Source organism: Nyctereutes procyonoides, unplaced genomic scaffold (assembly GCF_905146905.1).
Source record: "Nyctereutes procyonoides isolate TBG_1078 unplaced genomic scaffold, NYPRO_anot_genome, whole genome shotgun sequence".
NCBI lineage: Eukaryota > Metazoa > Chordata > Mammalia > Carnivora > Canidae > Nyctereutes > Nyctereutes procyonoides.
Window position 1 is genome coordinate 19,689,372 of NW_026575042.1, and position 20,446 is coordinate 19,709,817.

At 35.7% G+C, this 20,446-nt stretch overlaps 1 protein-coding gene across 14 annotated transcripts in view; it reads left to right on the forward strand.

Annotated features, from left to right (window-relative positions):
- Nucleotides 1-20,446, forward strand: part of THRB (thyroid hormone receptor beta) — a 377,890-nt gene that overhangs the window by 79,938 nt on the left and 277,506 nt on the right. For 8 of the 14 annotated variants that reach the window (XM_055321028.1, XM_055321013.1, XM_055321031.1 and 5 more), the window contains exon 2: nt 14,426-14,522. The exons of the other annotated variants lie outside the window; for them this stretch is intronic. The gene's annotated coding sequence lies outside the window, so the exon portion shown is untranslated. The remainder of the gene's footprint in view (nt 1-14,425; nt 14,523-20,446) is intronic. 14 annotated transcript variants of the gene reach the window in all.

Here is a 20,446-nt window from a genome sequence, read left to right on the forward strand (position 1 = left end):
CGCCAAACCGCTGCGCCACCCAGGGATCCCTATCATTGTGGTTTTGATTTGTATTTCCTAGATGCCAAATGATGAGCATTTTTTCATGTGTCTGTTGGCCATGGGTAAGTCTTCTTTGGAGAAATGTCTGTTCATGTCTTCTGCCCATTTCTTGATTGGATTATTTATTCTTTGGATGTTGAGTCTGATAAGTCCTTTATATATTTTGGATACTAGCCCTTTATCTGATATGTCATTTGCAAATATCTTCTACCATTCTGTTGGTTTTCTTTTGGTTTTATTGGCTGTTTCCTTTATTATCCAAAAGTCTTTTATCTTGATGAAGTCCCAATAGTTCATTTTTGCCTTTGTTTTCCTTGCCTTTGGAGATGTGGCTAGTAAGAAGTTACATAAGCAACTTTTTAACCTTATAACACAAGCATGTTCCCATTTTATTAAAATTCTTTTATAAATATCATTTCAAATGATCACAAAATGTTTGCCACATGAATGGGTCCATCACAATTAACTATTGAACAAATTTCAACTACTGGAAATTAAAGAAGACATTCAGAAGAAATTTCTTATTTAAAATAAGACTTCAGTAAACACCATAGTGTGTAAGGCTGTTTTTATCTTATATTTTGAGATTCCCTCCTATAAGTGATTCAGTGAGCTGAAAGCTATAAATATGAACTTCTTTGCATATTTTCCAGAAGCTTAGTACCAACTTACATTCTACCTGTAAGAAAACTTCTTTAATTGTTCTTTCCTATTTAAAGTAAAACATTTTTGGGGCAAATTCAAAAGTAGAAAATTGTATTTTAATTTGCATTTCTAATGAAATGAGATGATTTCCTATGTGTTTTAATCAAAATATATTTCTTCCTTAAATCTTCTGTGTCTTCTGCCTAATTGGGTAGTGCTTTTTTTAAAAAAATGACTTTATATGAATTCCATATAGTTAAAAATACTGACACTTCAAATTTGTGTTGTGAAGTTTTTCTGAGTCCTGATTTGTTTTTGTATTTTGCTAAGTTTTGTTAATTGGAGATTTTGACATACAGAAGTGTAAAATTCTTTGACATAGGGACATTGTATTGAGATTTCTCTTCATATTTCTCCTACTGCCACAGTAGGAGAATTTAAGAAAATTTCCCCACATTTAGAGAGCAGATATCTAATATAACTGTATCTAATTTTCTCATAGTTTTTCTTTTTTGGTAACTCTTTAATCCATCCATATTTTTATTTTGATATGTGGAGAGAGGTTGAGATCATAACTATGTTTCTTCAGACTCCTAAAGTATTAAATGATTATCTCAGAATCACTTTTATTGAATAATCCCATTTCTTTAGTGTTGATTCATGATGGTTCCTTTATCATTTTGTAAGGTTCTCATATAAACGGGTCGTGGGACATTGACTCTATTCCATTAATCAATTTTTGGCCAATATGAGATTTATATTGAAATTTTAAGATGTATTTTAATATACAGGTAAATCAGGGCATCAAGTTATCAATTGTCTCTAATCAGAACTTTTACTTAAATACAATGCTGTCTCTCAGTGTGTTATAAGAGAAACCTGGCTAGCATGTAGATTAAACAGCCAATTATGTCAGCTTTTATTACTATTAGTTAGCACATCTTTTGTTGACTCAATTTGATGGAGTACTCTATGTATAATGTTCACATTTTCCCCTCTCCTGCTTTTATTCTATCCCGAAATTCATTGCCAGATGATATGTTGTGTTTAGAAATGTCCTTGAAACTATTAAACTATTTGATAAATACTCTTTTAGCATGCTGAGTTACTTTTTATTATTTTTATCTTAGCCGCAATAATGACCAGCTCCTACTCAACTGACCAGATCCCTGATCCCTGCAATCTGATTTAGTTATTTAGATCAGGGCTTTACAACTTTAACACTGTTCACATTTGGGGTTAAATAATGCTATGTTATATTCTATTCACTGTAGGAGGTTTAGTACAGTTTGCCCATAAGTTACCAGTAACCCCATTCCCTCTCCACCTCAGTTGTGACAATCAAAAATGCCTCCAGTTATTGTCAAATGTCCCTTTGGGGACACAGTCACCTCCACTGAAAACTACTGATTTAGATCAAAGTAGTCAGACAGCATGCAGCATAATAAATTTATTTATTTAATTAATTAATTCATTATTATTATTATTTATAATCTTAGTAATACAGTTAGGTTGAACCTAAGGCAATCCAATTAATTGCATAATGATTCACTGTCATTGGGCTTGAAAAAAATCAACCTCTGCTTGGCCATGTGACTTAAACATGATCATAGGATGAGGAGTGACATTATTGTTGCTCAAATTAAAACATCTCAGAGATCTCTTTTGGTTCACCTCTTTCTACTTGGCTTATGTTGATAGTAAATTTGAAAAGCTGTCAATTTGATAACCATATTGGTATATGTAAATGAAACTATGCCCTGAGTTTAAATCTTGTATTTTTTGATACTTAGAAAATGGCTCAAACTCTAAACCCATAATTCTTTGAATCATCTTGCCTTTGATTTTAGCATATAACCATGGCTGTCTGAGCTAGTTAGTTCAGAGGGGTTTTACAAGATGGTAATGAGGCCAATGTTGCAGTTTCAATTAGCTTCACAGAAGAAAAACCCAGCTTCACAGCAGCAGACTGAACTGCTAACCCCTGCCACCACTCTCAGCCAATGGCCAAAAGGAACATGAGAACAGAGAATGTTGTCGACTCAGCACTCCCAGGACCATTTAGCCTGGACAAGCAAAGGTCACATCTCATTGATGATGATGGCCCATCCGTGTTTTATTCCTACACCAATTCACTGCGGAAACACAAAATGAAGAGTACTCTATAAATTGGAGCTGCCTTTATAGCCAATGTAGATCATTGAGGCAAAGATTTGTTTACTCTAGTGGGGTTTTTTTTGAATAATGAATAGGACAGCTGCAGTTTGAAAGATATTTAAGCAACTTTTATTTTTGTTTTCAAATTTGCAATTTTGATCATATATTGAGAGTTAAGTACATTTTTTCCACTTACAAAATTATTTTCTAATCATTCACTTAGAGGGATGGGTTATTATAATCATAAATATGTCTGCTAATATGTTGATATAATAGCTAAATCAGGCAATTTTTCCTTGGAATGAGAAGACTTTTATAAGCATTAAAATAGAAATTGAATTTTGCTAGCATTTCATACTATGGGCAGAGGCATATTAACAAGGAGTTAATAATCCCTGGCAGTAGTTTCCCTAATACTAATTTATGTGTTGTATAAAATGTAACATCCATGGAAATGTGACCCTCAATTTTTGCCCTTTCTTGCAAAGATTGGACTTAATTCTGCTTTTAGGATATTTGCTTTGTTCTTGTTAAACTGCCTAGATAATAATGGATGCAGGAAAATGTTGACCAGTTGGTTTATGTACTCAGTTCTAGCATGAAGATACATTTCTTTCCACTTTCCTCTGGTCTTTGTATTTGGGTCATACTCATCCAGTCTCAGGCCACACTCTCCCAGTAGGAAGCTACTGGAGTTTAATATCATTCATATAATGGTTTTCCTTTCTCACTGGTGCCTAAATTTTTCTTTTGACTTATCAAGAGATCCATAGGAATTTTCAACAATCTCGGTATTATATTCTGATGATGAATGGATATCCAATTTCAAGTTCTTCCATTCACAATGCATTCATCAAAACACAATCAACTTTAGTAGCCTATGGAGAAAATAGCTTTTAGAACCTGATATTTACTTCACCTCATCAAAGGTCTGCTAAACATATTGAGTCCTAAATGAATAGCAGTGGACAAGCCAAACAAATTGAGCCTGAATGCAAGAATGTCTACAGATGTTTCCATGAATTGCTTTTTAATCAATGAAATCAGGAACATGTGTGTTTTTCTAAAATTGATTCCTACAGTTGCAGCTGCATGAGTACCACATTTTCCCAACTGCCTCTCTGTTGCCGTCAGTGCCATATTCAGATTCTATTTCAATATGGATGATGTTCTCTTTCTAAAAATTCCAAAATTTATCTACCATTTCTATGTGTTAGGTACTGTGAAAAGTGCTTTCATGGATTAATTAATTTATTTTTTTACAATGGCCTTATGACATACACGAGATATTTTTATTATTCACATCATACAACTAAGGGAATTAAGTGGAAAAGGTTAGTCAGAGGCCCAGGATCATACAGCAAATAGTTAAGTAACACATGACAGAGCCAGATCCTGAGTTTAGTCTGTACGAATCCAGAGCTTATACTCCTAACTGCTATGCTGTACTGCCTTCTGAAAGTCAATATCATAAAGATTTGTATTCTTTTTTATTTCTAATAATATGATTTTATTTCTATCATCACATTTGACTTAAAACAAATAAGTAAAAATGATACCTAAATATCTTTCATATCACCCAACCTGAATTCTTACAGAATGTATCCTGTCTGTGCTTATTTGACTTAGTTGGGGCTTCATCCTTCTAGTATTCATGGGTCTTAAATTTGTAGCTATAAAGTTGTTCATGTTTTGAGTAATTGTATTTCACTCCCTATGACATTTTGGGCACTTAAAACATGTTCGATGATATTTTAAAGAATGCAATTTACACCACTTCCTTTAGAAGACTATAAATAAAATAATGATAGAAAGTGTCAAGCCATAATTACATCGAGAGTTTTAGTAACCTCATAAACCACAAGAATGAAATACCAAAGAAAAATTTTTTTTCTACCACTAGCATCAAAGTCTCATTTGATGATTCTATTTTTGCAGCATTGATGGAAGTAATCCAGTTAGGCTGACATTTTTATAGAGGATAGTTTGATGTTCAAATAAGCCGTGTTATTTCATCCTCTTTATTTTCTTTATGGAAAAGGTTTTTTCTTCTATAATGATTTGAACTGTGCTATAAAGTAAATGAAAATATGTCTTGTAGGTTGGATTATGGTTCCCAAAGACACATTTCAGTTGATATAAAGGTCTTTGCCATAACCACAGTTGATGTTTACAGATACGCACCCCTTCTAATTTTTAATGCTGGTGTTGAATTTCTTAATGAATCTAATCACAGAAAATGTGTCAAAAGGAAAGGGATGCTCGGTCTCAAACATATGCTTGGGTTTCTGTTATCAAGAAACAAATGTCCAAATGTGATTGCACACAAGCTAACACACATGCTCATGCACGTGCTCACACACTCACTAAAGTTTGGATCCAAGTTTTGAACCTGGTGACACAGTGGCACTTAGAGCCAAATACTAAGCATATGTCAAAATTTGGTGTGATCATAACAGCAGAATGGTACTATATTGCTTCATTCAGCATGATGCAGGAAGAGAAGCCAAATGACAAAAAATAAAAATAAAAAATCATTTTTAAAAATGTCATTTCCTTCTCAGAAGCATTATGTTTCAATAATTGAGAAAAAATAAGACCAATTTGTTTGTCTGACTTTCTTATCATTGGTAAATTAATAGATACATTTCTGCTCTAGAAAAGAAAATAGGCTGATGAACCTTTAATGGTTGGGATAGGTTACATAAAATTGCTGATATTTGATGTTCTGTCCTATAGATCAAAATATATCTATCACTGAGCAAAAAAAAGTAGTATCAACAAATTTATATAGTGCAGTTTGACAGAATACTCCTCATTTTATTCATTTTTATTCTCTTAGGATTTCATTCTATCTGTATTTTTTTAAAGATGGCATATCTTTAATTGTGTAAAAAACTCATAGCTTTAGAGAAGGGCCTTACTGATACAAATAACTTGCATATGGATCAAATATTTTTGGTATATCATTATTCATGAATTCATTTGTGAGAGCCAAGGATGGAATAGTTGTTCATCAGTAGCAAATTTTACCAAGAATGAGAATTAGAATTCTTTAGGATCCCTTGATACCTTTGACTAATGGACAAAAGATAACCTTAGGGAAAAGTGAATGGGGGACCAAATGATAACTACTTTAAGAAATCCCCTTATATCATGTTTAAAAGTCATAGCTAGATGTAATAGTGATAGATTCATGGAATGGAAATGCCATTGGAACTATCCAGTCAAACAGTACTCAACTATTCAATAAGATGATCCAAATCCACATGGATAGGCTGTAATGAGCAGTGGGGTATGTTATATGCTTTGTGTTTCTAAGGCTCAAAATACTAAAGTTAGCAAATTATTTTATTCTTTTATGAATTAGAATGTATTGGGCAGCCCGGGTGGCTTAGAGGTTTAGCACCGCCTTCGGCCCAGGGCGTGATCCTGGAGATCTGGGATCAAGTCCCACGTCGGGCTCCCTGCATGGAACCTGCTTCTCTCTCTCTCTCTCTCTCTCTCTCTCTCTCTCTGTCTCTCATGAATAAATAAAATCTTTTAAAAAAGTATAAATTAGAATGTATTTGAAATTATCCATCTAAAAATGCCACACTAACTTAATAGCATTTCAAATCTGAAATAAAGAAATGCAGTTTCAGCTAGTGAATCTAGTATTTCATACATGTCCCATGGAGATACCCTTGGGAATGAATTTCGCATGAAAACATAAAGGTGATGGTTCCTAGCAGAAAAAAAGTTCTTGATCTACAGATCTAGGAACTTCCTGCTAACTTTTCTACAATCAGCAGAGATTGCTGAACTCATAGCCAAAAGTTGATGGTGTACATGGAATCACCAAAGGGTCATAATCTTGAAGGACATCTCTCCAGGGCATGGTGAAGCATGAGGAAATGCCTATACCACCATTATGGAACACATTTTTTTTGTGACTGGATGTTTAGAACTCTTGGATTCTCTCTCTCCTCCCTGCCAACAGCACCCAGTTCCCACTGCCAGTTTGTTTCTCTGAGCTCAGTTTATCTAAAGTGGCCATACTCCAAGGGTTGACCTTTTCTTTCTTCAGATGCGTTAATATCATGGATTAAACTCTGTAGTTGGTCTCAATCCATGGCTATTCTCATAGACCTAGAAGAAGTGTTGATTCAATGCTTACAGGAGAACTTTATTCCTTTATCTACAAGTAATTTGGAGGGGTGAAAGGCACTTTACAATTGCCCCCATTTAACAAGAAATTAAGATCTAAATCTGACTCTATTGTTGCTGTTTTTAACTGCCTGATTATAATTCCTTAGATTCTTTAGTTCAGGGAATTTATACCATATCTCATTTTCATGATCTTCATTCTATGTACTCTTCTTTTGCCTTATAATTCATATAAATTTTTATAATCTTAACAGCTATTATATGAGTAGAAAAAAGATGTGACTATTCCAATTCCTTTTATAGTACAGGGCAATCCCAGCAAAGATGACACCAAAACCTTATCAATCAACCTTATAGGTTGAAAAAAATCCCAAGTAATATATGAACAAATTCAATCTAGCAAAACATAAAAACAATAACAAGCCATAATCACAACAGTTCTTAAAGACATAAGAAATTTTACTAATAGTCTGTTTTTATAGTTCATCTTATTAATAGGCTAAACAAGGAAAATTTAATCATGTCTGTGTTCAAAAAGTACTTGATTTAATATGCATTGCTAATGAAAATTCTTGATGAAACATAGACATCTATTTACTTAAAATGATAGATTATTTATTTGAAACAAACATTAGATTTTACACTCATAAGATTCTATATGTATTTGTGTTAAAACAAGAAACAAGAAGAAGATAACAAATTTACTGACATGAAAAAAAAATAGTGATGAGAAAGGGGAACTAAAAAAAAAAACCACCATTTGTCTATATTGAAAATTTAAGAGAACCAACTGGAAAAAAAATCTATTAGAATAGTCAAGGGTTTAGTATTACAAAATTTTTCACTACACCCCTTACAAAAATAAATCCACAAAAATAGAGTACTTACTAGCCATAATCAATTAAAAAATAAACAGAAAAATACCCACATATCACAATAGCAACCCTAAAATAAAAATAACTAGGAATAAGTATAAAAATAAATGGATAAGACTACCAAAAAAAATGACTATCCTGAAAAAAATACAAAATAACTTGGAAGAAGGTGAGATTTAACTGGATAATATTCTATACTTCTCAACAAAAAGAATCAATACTTTAGACATTAAATTCTCCCCAATGTAATCCAACTACTGAATGCATCTGAAATCAGAATCACCAAGGGATTCTTTCAATAATGTGACAAAATAATGTACAAATCCATGTGAAATAAATTGAAAAGCAAAACTAGCCAATAACTTATTTAAAAATCAATGGTCCCAAAAGATTAAGAACGATTATGTTAAAAGAAAAGATTTGATCAAGTTTCAACATAAAATGTAGTACTCTATGCAATGAAGAAAAATCACAACCAAAATTAAAACACTGTAAACATGATGGGAAAATACCTATAAGACAAGATCTAAAAAAAAATATAAAGCAGTCTTACAAATATGAAGGAAAGAGAGTATTCCTATAGAATCCACAAGACCATAGGCCAGCAAAACTTTTCTGTAAAGGACAAATGGTAAATACTTTCAGCTTTGCAAGCACCGCAATTCTGTTAGTTACTCAACTTAGCCCTTGTAGCACAAAAGCAGCCATAGACAATGCATAAAGAAATAGGTATGATTGTATTCCAATGCAAGTTTACTTAGAAAAATAGGAAATGGGACAAGTTGGCCCACAGACCACAGGGTGTCAATTCCTGCAATGGACTTTCTAGGACTTGTTCACAGCTATATGCCAAGTATACCTAGAAGTAAGATGACATATATAAAATGTTCAACAAATATATGTTGAAAGAACAAGTAAATAAATGAATAGAAATAGGACAACCCACAAAAAATTAAAATCGACAGTAAAATATGTAAAATTGTTCAAACTCACAGAATGAAAGAGAGACAAAATCATGGCATAACTTTTTTTACTCTCAAATTCACAAGGTTTGTTTCTTTAAGGATAATTCTTAGATTTGGTAAGGGTAAAGGCTCAAGCATGTCCTCATATGCTGCTGGTAGGCGTTTTTACCCTTTTTCTTTAGTTATATACATAGGGAATAGTGTAGAAAATAATATCAGAGGAACTGTGTATCCTCTCCCTCCATTGGCAGTGTTCAGATTGTTCAGGTCCATTCTTAAAAATTATTGATAACCTCAAAGAGCTTTTGTCTGTTAACGTGTATATTTACCAGATTAGAAATTAAAGCAGAAACATTTAAACTATTTGTAATTCATTTAAAATAGCAATATAAACTCTTTACATGTTATCATAAATATTTTCATGACAACTACATTTTCGAAAGAAAAAGAAATTATTGAAAAGAGTGACACTGTTTTACATTTTTGCAAATCTCATTAATGTCTTGCCTGAAAGAAGATCACTGGATTCTCATAACTGCTTCTGAATTTATTCTGTTGTGCCATGCTTTTTTGGTGAAGTATATGCAGAAAGTCTTCAAACAGTTTTGTAATTGGAAAAGAGAAAAGTATCTTCATAGCCTTTCCTGAAAAACAAAAATTCTGCGCTTTGAGAGTACACCAAAATGCAACAAGTGGTAGTTCCTTTTATAAAAAAGATTTTATTTATTTGAAAAAGAGAGCAAGAGAGCACAAGCAGGGGAAATGCCAGAGGGAGAGGGAGAAGCAGCTTCCCTATTGAGCTGGGAGTCTGACTCAGGGCTCCATCCCAGGACTCCCTGGGATCATGACTTGAGCAGAAGGCAGACAGTTAACCAGCTGAGCCACCCAGGTACCTCATCAAGTGGGAGTTCCTAACAGGTAGTTGCAGTGTGGAATCTAAAACCATTATCACTGAACCTCTCGTATTTCATTACACTAAAATCTAATCATTTATCCTGCACTTTGAGTAGATATTTTACTCATGCATGGTCTTGTTGCATCATGCACTGACCATGTAGAAAATATTGGTTCAATGAGCAATGCAGATTTCCAGATATGGATAGATATTGTCATATAATATTCAAGATTCTATCTACCAGGTCTCCACTGATCTCAAAAAAGCCTTTAGGTATAGGAAACAGTCAAGCCCTCAGTGGTGGATGTAAGTTTTCCAAAATTCTGATTTTCATTTGAAAGCTTGAAATTTTATCATTGACAAAAATTGCTGTCAGTTGTCTTCTTTCATTTTTTGAGAAAAAGATGGCCAAACACCCAAGTCTGAATAACCATAATGTGTCTCTTATTAATTCTTTTAAGAAAAAAATGATGTTCTGTGAAGAAAGCAGGTAGTTCAGTTCACAATTGAATCATCATACTTATATATGCAACAGAAGTGCTATATTCATACTATTTTGTCATTCAGAATATTTTTTTAAAAGTAGTCTAATGTTGAGATTTAATTAAAATCATTTTTTATTGCTTCATTAAGGACACTCAAATGAAACTGGCTAGAGCGTGAATGGCAGGAAAAGCACAGTGACTATTCATGTAGTTGGTGCCGCTACCTCGATCCATGCTAAGTTGTCACAGGTATACCCACCACTGATTTTGCACCATCAGTGCAAATGTCAACATGGTGGAAAAGACATAAAATTTTAAAATTTTACATAAATAATTCCATCCTTTATGTATGCTTTGACCAAGATTTTTTTCATGTAATATTATGCCCTTATGTTTTTGAGACAGATCTAGGCTGATAGATATAGATCTAGTTCATATGTCTTTTGTTTTGTTTATTTATTTATTTGAGAGAGAGAAAGAGCATAGAGGGCCAGAAGGGGAGAGAGAGAGAATCTCAAGAAGACTCCATACTGAGCATAGAGCCCACACATGGCTCGATCTCATGACCTTGAGATCATGACCTGAGCCTAAACAAAGAGTTAGACACTTAACTGACTGAGCCACCAAGGTCCCCCTCTAGTTCCTATATTTTAACTGCTGTTTATATTTATTTCTTTGTTCCTGTACTGATGGATATTTAAGTTATATCCAACTTTTTACTACTGTATTTCCTCAAGCAAGAGTAACTCTAGGGATGCCTGGGTGGCTCAGTGCTTAAGCTTCTGACTCTTGGTTTTGGTTCAGGTAATGATCTCAGGGTAATGAGATCCAGCCCTGCATTGTGCTCCTCAGCAGGGAAGTCAGCTTTCCCTCTCTAGCCCTCTGTCTGCCCTCTTGCTTTGCATACATTTGCATGCTTGTTCTCTCAAATAAGTAAATAAATCTTTTTTTTTTAAGAGTCACTCTAGGTTGTATATCATAATATGGACTTCCTAGGTCTAAGAGTATGTATATACTCAGTTTTTCCTTATCTTGATTATGAAATTGCCCTTAACATGGCTTTACGTTTACAGCCCAATGTGGTTTTTAACTGGTACTCTCTTTCTAGGGGGAGTTTGGCAAATGTGTGTCAAGCAGTCTAAGGAAGACAATTTTTGAACCAGAAATTTCAATTCTAAAAATTGAGTATGAAGGTCATTTGGAGGAATGAGTACAACTTTTTATGAAGTTGCTTACGATTATTTATAAAGTAGAAAATCTAGACAAAACCTTCTAGATGTTTAGTATTAGGTGACAAATTAAAAATATATTGTGGGGATCCCTGGGTGGCGCAGCGGTTTAGCGCCTGCCTTTGGCCCAGGGCACGATCCTGGAGACCCAGGATCGAATCCCACGTCGGGCTCCCGGTGCATGGAGCCTGCTTCTCCCTCTGCCTGTGTCTCTGCCTCTCTCTCTCTCTCTCTGTGTGTGTGACTATCATAAATAAATAAAAATTAAAAAAAAAAAAGCTTTAAAAAAAATAAAAAATAAAAAAATAAAAATATATTGTGGTATCTATTCATGGATATTCTGTAACCTTTGTATATCCTAATTTTATTTAATTGATACATTTTTATCTAACTATATTTGTCAAAATAGACAATGGAAGTGCAGGTAATTTTTTTTCCTCTTTGTGTGTGTGTGTGTGTTCAAAATTTTCTTGTTATTGAGAACATGCTCTTATAAAGAAAAGAAAGAAGGGAGAGAACACGGACAGATGGCTTAGAGCATATATTTTAAAACCTCATCCCAAACTAAGTGTCAAGTGAGGCCAAAAAAAGTAAAACAAAGTACCCAAATTTGACACAGCATAGGGAATGATTTTTAAAAGCCTCCTGAAACCCCCAGAGATTTTGATTTGGTGGGACTGGGGATCAGTGAGTCTCTGAAATGCATAAACCTCACACCTTAAGAAATACTAATTCAGAAACTAGAGCTAATTCCATCTGACTTGTCTGCATTAATGAAAAATAAGGAACCTTGTCATTTATAATATTTGTTAGGCAAAAGAGACAAGCAACGGCTAGGGTGGTTCTGGTGGTACCTTTCCTCCTGGAGGCTGGAAACTGAAGGCAGGAGCCTCTGCAACCACATCCTGAGGCGGGAAGGAGCTCTCTTTCCTGCAAACCTGTCCCAGACTTAGCTTTCTTCTCCTTGGCATTGGCAGTCTGCCCTGAAGCAGACAAGGTCAAGTCTGCAGGTGGTGGCTCCAGGTGTTCCTCCTCACTTCTCTCTCATCCCTCCTTCCCCTGTTTCCCTGGCATTTGGGTCACTTCCTCTGCAAATTTGAGCATCAGAATCTTTGGGTGAGCTTGCTAAGACACGTATTCCTGGCCCCCAACCCAGAGCTTCAGATTCCATAGGTTGTATTTATAAAAAGCTTCCAGGTGATGAAACTTCTAGCCCATGAACTACACAGAGGTAAAGATAATGTTTAGACTCACCAGAGAGAGAGACTCAGGGGCTGAGCAATAAAATAGTATTCACTAGAATTCCCATCAGATGGTTATCTAGAAATGCAGATGTGGATGGAGTAGTAGTAACAGCGTTACTAGTGGGAGTAGTAATAAGAATAGTAATAGTAATAATAGAGATAGCAACAATAGAAATATTAATAATGAGATCACATAAAGAAAGTCTATTTTTCTTCCTGTGTTTTGATGAAAGTCTTGAACATGGTGTTGCCAGACCAGAGACAAGATTTCGGATGCAAAAGTGTTATGAAATCGCGAATTTAAAAAAAAATGTCTCTTTAAATTGACTGTGTTACATTTTTAGTGGAAGCAAGGTCTTTAAAAACATGCCAGACCTTATGATCCAGAAAAAGCTGTTTCTTTTCCTCCTGCAGGGTATTATTTATCTTTGGTTAATAGATTCAGCCAAGCCATTTTTATAGCCTCACATGTTATCAAAAAGTGTTTTTATTTCTCAATCTAACTACTCCCTTTCTCAGCCTATTGCATTAATTCTGCCTGTAGTGGCCAAGTATAAACTGAAGTCTAGATAAAAGGGATTTTTTCCAAACCCCATTTGTGTTTTTCCTTTTTGTGTTAAATTATAAATACAGTAATTGGCAGTTAATGAGATGTAAGTGCTGTAGCCTCAGACTCTTTGGGTTACTCATGTCTCTGCACCATTTTCACCCGGCCCTCATTTTCCACACACCAGACCTATAATTATGCCAAAATTTATCCAAGCCAGAGAATATTTTGCTTTTCCCTGTTGCTACCTACAGACCGTAAAGTTCTGGAAAGCATTGGACATGCAAAACTAATTTTAAACCCCCCTAGCAAAAATTCTGAGGGGCAATCAGAATTATCTATATCAATAAGATATAATTAAAGACGTGTGCATCATAGATTTCAGAGATCACTGAGGCATCTCATCTAGAAAGCATCTGATCTAGCTGTCTGGCTTTCATATCAACCCCATTTTGCAGATGAATTAGCCACAGCTTATAAAAACAAAATATATGTGAAACTGGGATTTGAACTGGAGATCTATCTGGCCCTAATCCCTGTGCCTTTTCAAGGGGGTTCGACGGGTGTCTTTTGCCTCTCTAAACGGTGGTGGTTTTTTTTTTTTTGTTTGTTTGTTTTTTATCATTCTGTTGCCAGCCTACCTTGAACTCTTTCATCACCTGGTTGAATGTTTTTCATGAGCTTTTAAAGCTTCCTTTATATGATTTGTACAGTATCTTTTAACAATGGTGTCCTTGCACCAGATGTTTTGATGTACTAAACTTACACATATACCTGAGTGAGGAAGACACATGACTTTTGTTTTGTACAAACAAAAACAAAAACAAACAAACAAAACCCCCCCCAGGTCTCATGTTTACATTGAAAATGTCAGTCTTTGTTTCCACTCAAGTGCTAATCTTTCTAAAAATGTCCCTCACATTGAAGGACATCCAAAAGGCAGTAACTTATTAGAACCTTGGGTTCAGATTACAAATACATTTGGCTAGCTCAGCGTTAAAGTTCAAATTATCTCAGAATTATTTTAAATATTTGTACAGGAACACTGATTAGTTTACTAGTGTGTTGCCTCATAACTATCCACTAATAACCACCTTGGTCTGTGATCGTTAACTCCAAGGGCTCAAGCGAGTTCTGGACAAAGGTAATTTGCTTCAGTGTCTGAAGCTGTCATATGATGTCTTTTCCCTAGGACGTGGAAGAGTTGACTCAGAAAAGGAATTTGAAATGGATTTTTAGACCACGTTTTATTATTTGCACAGAAGAATTGAAAAGGAAGTTCTGATGAGGTAATGTCCTCTCCTCTCTGCCCCCTTTTTTGTAAGTTAGTATTTCCTAATTATTTACATTTAAACTGGAGATCAGTAGCATGGAGTAGGGGAAAGTGTCAGTGTGGGAGTCAGGATACCTGGGATTTAGTGCTGGCTCTGTGATTCAACTCATGACCTTAGACAAGTCATTTAGTTTCTCTGGGTGTTGGTTTCTATAAATGAGAAAGTGACACAAGGTCATTCCTTAGCTGTAGAGTCTGTATTATGTGCATTCTGCCAAAAGAAGCTAAACTAGCTAGAAGACAACAGACCCAGGTATAGGTTAGGCAAATGCTGCCTCCCTATTTCTCAGCTGTTGGCGGAACTGGCTGCATGGACAGCAACCTGTGCTTGGTTTAGTTAGAATTTTGCTGTTACCATCTTGAAATTCTTCATAATTTTTGAACAAAGACCCCGCATTTTCATTTAGCTCAGCACCAAATTATGTAACAGGTCCCTCCTTTTGATGACACATTTCTTACCATCATGTCGCTCAGCTGAAATAAGGAGTCATATCCTCAAAATGGTTGTTTTTGCCACTATTGTACTTTTGGGTAGACTGAGGGGAGAAAAATTTGATAAAAATAAATGTGTGGAATTTTGTGGTTATTTCAATGACTTGAGTTTTTGATTATCTACATTTCCCTTGGTCTGTGCCTCCTTGCACTACCTTGTCCTGAGGAGGGACATTATGCTATTCTGGGTGGCTTCCGTTTCCTTCCCTCCTCACAGGTTAAACTGTGTGTGTAGGCTTCTATGACTCTTATGTTGGAATCTTTGTAAAGTCGTGTTCAATTCCAGTTTTTGACGCATAAGGATTAATTCCTGGTATTTATTACTAGGTATTTTCAGTCTCTCCACCCCACATCATTCTTGCTATTGCCACATAATCAGTTATAGTATCATATAGAGGATACTTGTGGCTTTGAATTATCATTTTACTGTCAATTGTTATGTTTCTGGAGATGCTACAATTACAATGGCTTGATAGACTAGGGGAATGACTTCTGCTCCACCAGCAGCTGCTCTATTTTAACCAAATGTGCTTTCCTTCACCTTTGAAAGTAGAATAGTCACCCTAAATGTTGAGAGGTCAATTCCATATAAAAGACTTGCCAAATGTGCCGAAATGCACTTTCATGAAAGAACCAGCTTCGTTGTGCACATTAACACTGATAAAAATTACTCTGATTTTTGATTGCAAGGAACATATGCTTTCTTGATTTATTTATTACTGCATGCCAAAGGATGAAAGAGCAAAAGAGACAGTGAAAGTGTTTCTATGTATCCATTGGTGGCTGGGTATGGTTTTGCATTATGAGTTTACTTTCAGAAATGTAGAACAAATCTCTAAGCAATGAAATGACCAATTTACATATCACATCCAAGATAATAAATCGCTTCGATAGGCCATTCCTGAGTGTCTGTTTTCAAAGCATTGAAAATGCCAAACCGAGCCTCAAACAGTTTTTTTTTTCTTTTACAAATCCAGTGTTCATAATCTCCCAAAATGGTATCTTTTCACCCTGGGTTAATAAATTCTACTACTTGATACATGATAGCAGCTTTTAATTAAATTAACAGTATCTAAATGTTTCAAAAATATTTAGCTAGTCTTTTTTCTTCATAAAATGGAATTTAAGTGACTGTCTCTATGTTGAATTCTTTTCTCACTCTCTTTTTTTAAGTTTTTATTCAAATTCCAGTTAGTTAACTTATAGTGTAATATTAGTTTCAGGTGTACAATGTAGTGATTCCACACTTCCATACATTACCCTGTGCTCATTACTACCTATGTTAAATTCTAATGGCTGTCCTGACTTGACTTCCATATTGGGGATTGTGTCATTTTTATTTTTTTAATCATATAAACTAGTGTTTTGACTCATAGTTATGCTTAAGAATAGGAAGGAAACAATTGACATATTTTTTAGGGGAGTGTAACTGGTCATTCAACAGCAGTTTATTTCTGGTACTGACAATGAGAAAAACAGCAGTTCCAGCTTCAGTTTATAAGTTCTTTCTACTCACTGGATTGAATGGTTCTAGCAATAAGTTAATAGTTTTGAAACTCTGGGATTTTAGATGAAGAGAATCAAAGTGAAACTCATCAAACAATTAGGTATATGGTTTAGTTCCATGTGTTTCAGAACACCTTTTTGAGCACTATTTTACAAAGATTCCAAAATAGGCACCATAGAAGCCTAAATACCTCAGAAATAAAAAGAAAATCCGAAGTTCCACTGAGTAGAGTATAATTTTCCTTGTCAGTGACCTCCAGGGGATGAGGGCACCCATTCAGTGTCTTCTTATAAATGTTAGTCTCTTCTGAAGAGTGACTCTAAAAGTGACAGCATCATACTGATAACTTCTGACAAGTGTCTAGGATGACATGTCATCCAAAAGGATACTAGACAGAAACACCTATAACGGGAAGTGAGTACTACGGGATTTTACCCCTCAGCAGGAAACTCCATGTTTGCTCCTTTGGTGCACCTTGGAATCACCTGGGCAAATAAATTAAAAAAAAAAACAAAACCCTGGAATATTCTGTTCAGAGACACTCTGATGTAGTTGGTTTAGGGTTTGCTCAGGGCATTGGGATTTGAGAAGCCCTCCTAGGTGATTTTAAGGAGCAGCCAGGGCTAAAAACCAAAGTATAAAGTGAAGTTTCTTTTTAAATATTTAATAGCATTATTGAGACATAATTCACATACCATCCTATTCACCTATGTAATGTGTACTATACAGTGGTTTTCAGTACATTCACATAATCATGCCACCATCACTGCTGTCAATTTTACAACATTTCCACCACCCCAAAAAGAAATCCATTAGCAGACACTCCCCATTTCTTCCCCATTCCCACCCCAGCCCTCGGCCAACCTCTTTTCTGTATAGATTTGCCTGTTCCAGACATCTCATGAAAAAGGATCATAGAATCTATGGCCTTTTGAGAAAGACTTCAATCTCTTGGCATGATGTTTTTAAGGATCATACATACTATAGAATGTATCAGTCACTTCATTTTTATTGCCAAATAATATTCTATTGCATGGGTAATAGTATAGTTTGTTTATTCGTTCATCAGTTGGTAGATAATTTGGGTTGTTCTAAACTTTGGCTATTATGAATGATGCTGCTGCAAACATTTTGTACAAGTTTTTTTGCATGCACATATGTTTTCATTTCTCTTGAATATACATCTAAAAGTAGAAATACTAGGTTATATGGTAATTTGATATCTAACTTTCAAGGAACTGTGAGACTTTTCCAGAGTAGCTATGCTATTTCCTCTTCCTCATCATCAATGTATGAGGGTTCCAGTTTCTCCACATCCTTGCCAACACTTGTTATCTATTATTTTGATGATAGCCATTCTAGTAGCTATAAAATGATATCTCTGGGGTTTTGATTTGCATTGTCTTATAGCTAAAGAAATTGAACATCTTTTCGTGTACTTATTGTCCATTTGTATATCGTCTTGAGAGAAATGTCTAATTAGATCCTTGCCTATAATCTAATTGAGTTGTTTTATCGTTATTGAGTTGTAAAAGTTTTTAGATATATTCTACATGCAAGTTCTTTTTTTCTTTTATTTTTTATTTATTTATGATAGTCACACACAGAGAGAGAGAGAGAGAGAGAGAGAGAGAGAGAGGCAGAGACATAGGCAGAGGGAGAAGCAAGCTCCATGCACCGGGAGCCCGACATGGGATTCGATCCCGGGTCTCCAGAGAGGCAGAGACATAGGCAGAGGGAGAAGCAGGCTCCATGCACCGGGAGCCCGACATGGGATTCGATCCCGGGTCTCCGGGATCGCGCCCTGGGCCAAAGGCAGGCGCTAAACCGCTGCGCCACCCAGAGATCCCTACATGCAAGTTCTTTATAAGAAATATGATTTGAAAATATTTTCTTCCATTCTGTGGGTTGTCTTTTCATTTTCTTGAAAGTCTCCACTGAAGCAGAAATGTTTATAATTTTGATTTGTTGCTGGTGCTTTTGACATTCTATCCAATAATGCTTTGCATAACCCAAGGTAATGAAAATTCTCTCCTACATTTTCTTCTAAGTGTTTTACAGTTTTAGCTCTACATTTAGGTCTATAATCTGCTTTCAGTTAATTTTTCCGTACAGTGTGTGGGAAAGGTCCAACTTTATTATTGTGTATGTGGATATCCTAGACCAAGTTTTTATTTATTTATTTTTATTTATTTATGATAGTCACACAGAGAGAGACAGAGAGAGAGAGAGAGAGAGAGAGAGAGAGAGAGGCAGAGACATAGGCAGAGGGAGAAGCAGGCTCCACGCACCAGGAGCCCAACGTGGGATTCGATCCCGGGTCTCCAGGGTCGCGCCCTGGGCCAAAGGCAGGCGCTAAACCGCTGCGCCACCCAGGGATCCCTAGACCAAGTTTTTAAAATAATCTCTTCACCAATGGTTAGTGAACATCTTGCTGAAAGTCAGCTGTGACAGAAGATGAACTTCATGGGGTATGGCATATGAGGCATCTATGCCAAAAAATGAGTTGCCAGAGAGTTCCGGCTTCTTTCTGCTCTCCCTTAGGGAGCCCATACACTGGTTGAAATTCTAAACACACACTTGGAACTACCAAAGAACACATTTACACAATCTCTGATCAGTATACTGCGGTCTCCCTAGGGGGTGGTGGGAGGTTGAAGGGGGTGCTTAGAAATTACATGAAGAGTGATATCAATCACTGAAGGTTTCTGAAGGAGTTGTCTTCACCTTTGTGCACCAATACACATATGTACACTTAAATTGTATTGTGTGACCTACAAGTCAGGAAATGTCTGGCTGAATGCCATGGTGCTATTGATGATGTTTTATTGCTTTGTGCTTTTACCTATTTGAATGAAAGAAGGAAACTCCTTGAAAATTATGAATCAGATTACTTCCAGGAATGTTATGAAATTGTTTTATCTGCAAATGCTCGAGAAAACAGCAGTTAAACCATCCCTCCAAAAGGCCCTTGAGTGGAATGTAGTCCAAAGAAGAGGGGTATACCATCCATACCCAAAGTTCTATGCTGCTATGAGAGGTAGGTGGTGGATAGGATTGGGAATAGTTAAGAAAATCCCCATCTGTTAAGCCACCAGACTGAGAGTCCAAGTTGAGGAACAAGTCAAGTTCCTTCCCTCTCTTCAGCTCTAAAAGTGCTGATTCTGGCACGGGCAGGTTCATCTTCCACAAGTGGCTTCTGTGTGCTTGTATAGTAAGGGAACATGCATGGCAAATGTCTTCTTATACTGCTGAGCTTAAGGAAGGCAAGTTAAGGTATGCTTTGGGGGATCATATTGAAACTTCTCTCATGTCTCATAAATCCCTCAGGCAAATACCTTTTTATCCCAAGAAGGCAGCAAGAAAAGTAGGCATAGGATCTCATAGACCTGGTTTCAAATCCTGAGTCTACCACACAATCTGGGTAATTTTCAGTGAAGTATTTAACTTCTTTGAGCCTCATCTTTCTCTTTTGTATCATGGGAATATCAAAATATTTATTAATGGTCATCATTGGATAAACTGGGATAACAAGTGCAAAATTCCTGCCTCAAGTTGAGAGTTACTATACATTATTTCCCCTCCCTTTTAATACCAAAGATATGGTACACTCCCAGCATTAAAACTCATTTCTTGGGCCTTGAATCCAAAGAACTAAAATTATTATTAGCCAAAATGAAGGTTGGATTTACAATTTGACATGTCAGATCCCTCTCCTATATCATTCTGTTCCCTCAGTGGTCTGATGGCCAGATTCTTGGCAAGGTATAGAACCTCACCTCATGGGGTCTTCCTGCCACCCTGAGAAAAACATCACTACTGTCCATGACTTTGGTGACTCATCAGCATTCCAGTGAACTACCCAGCTGTTTGAAACAGCA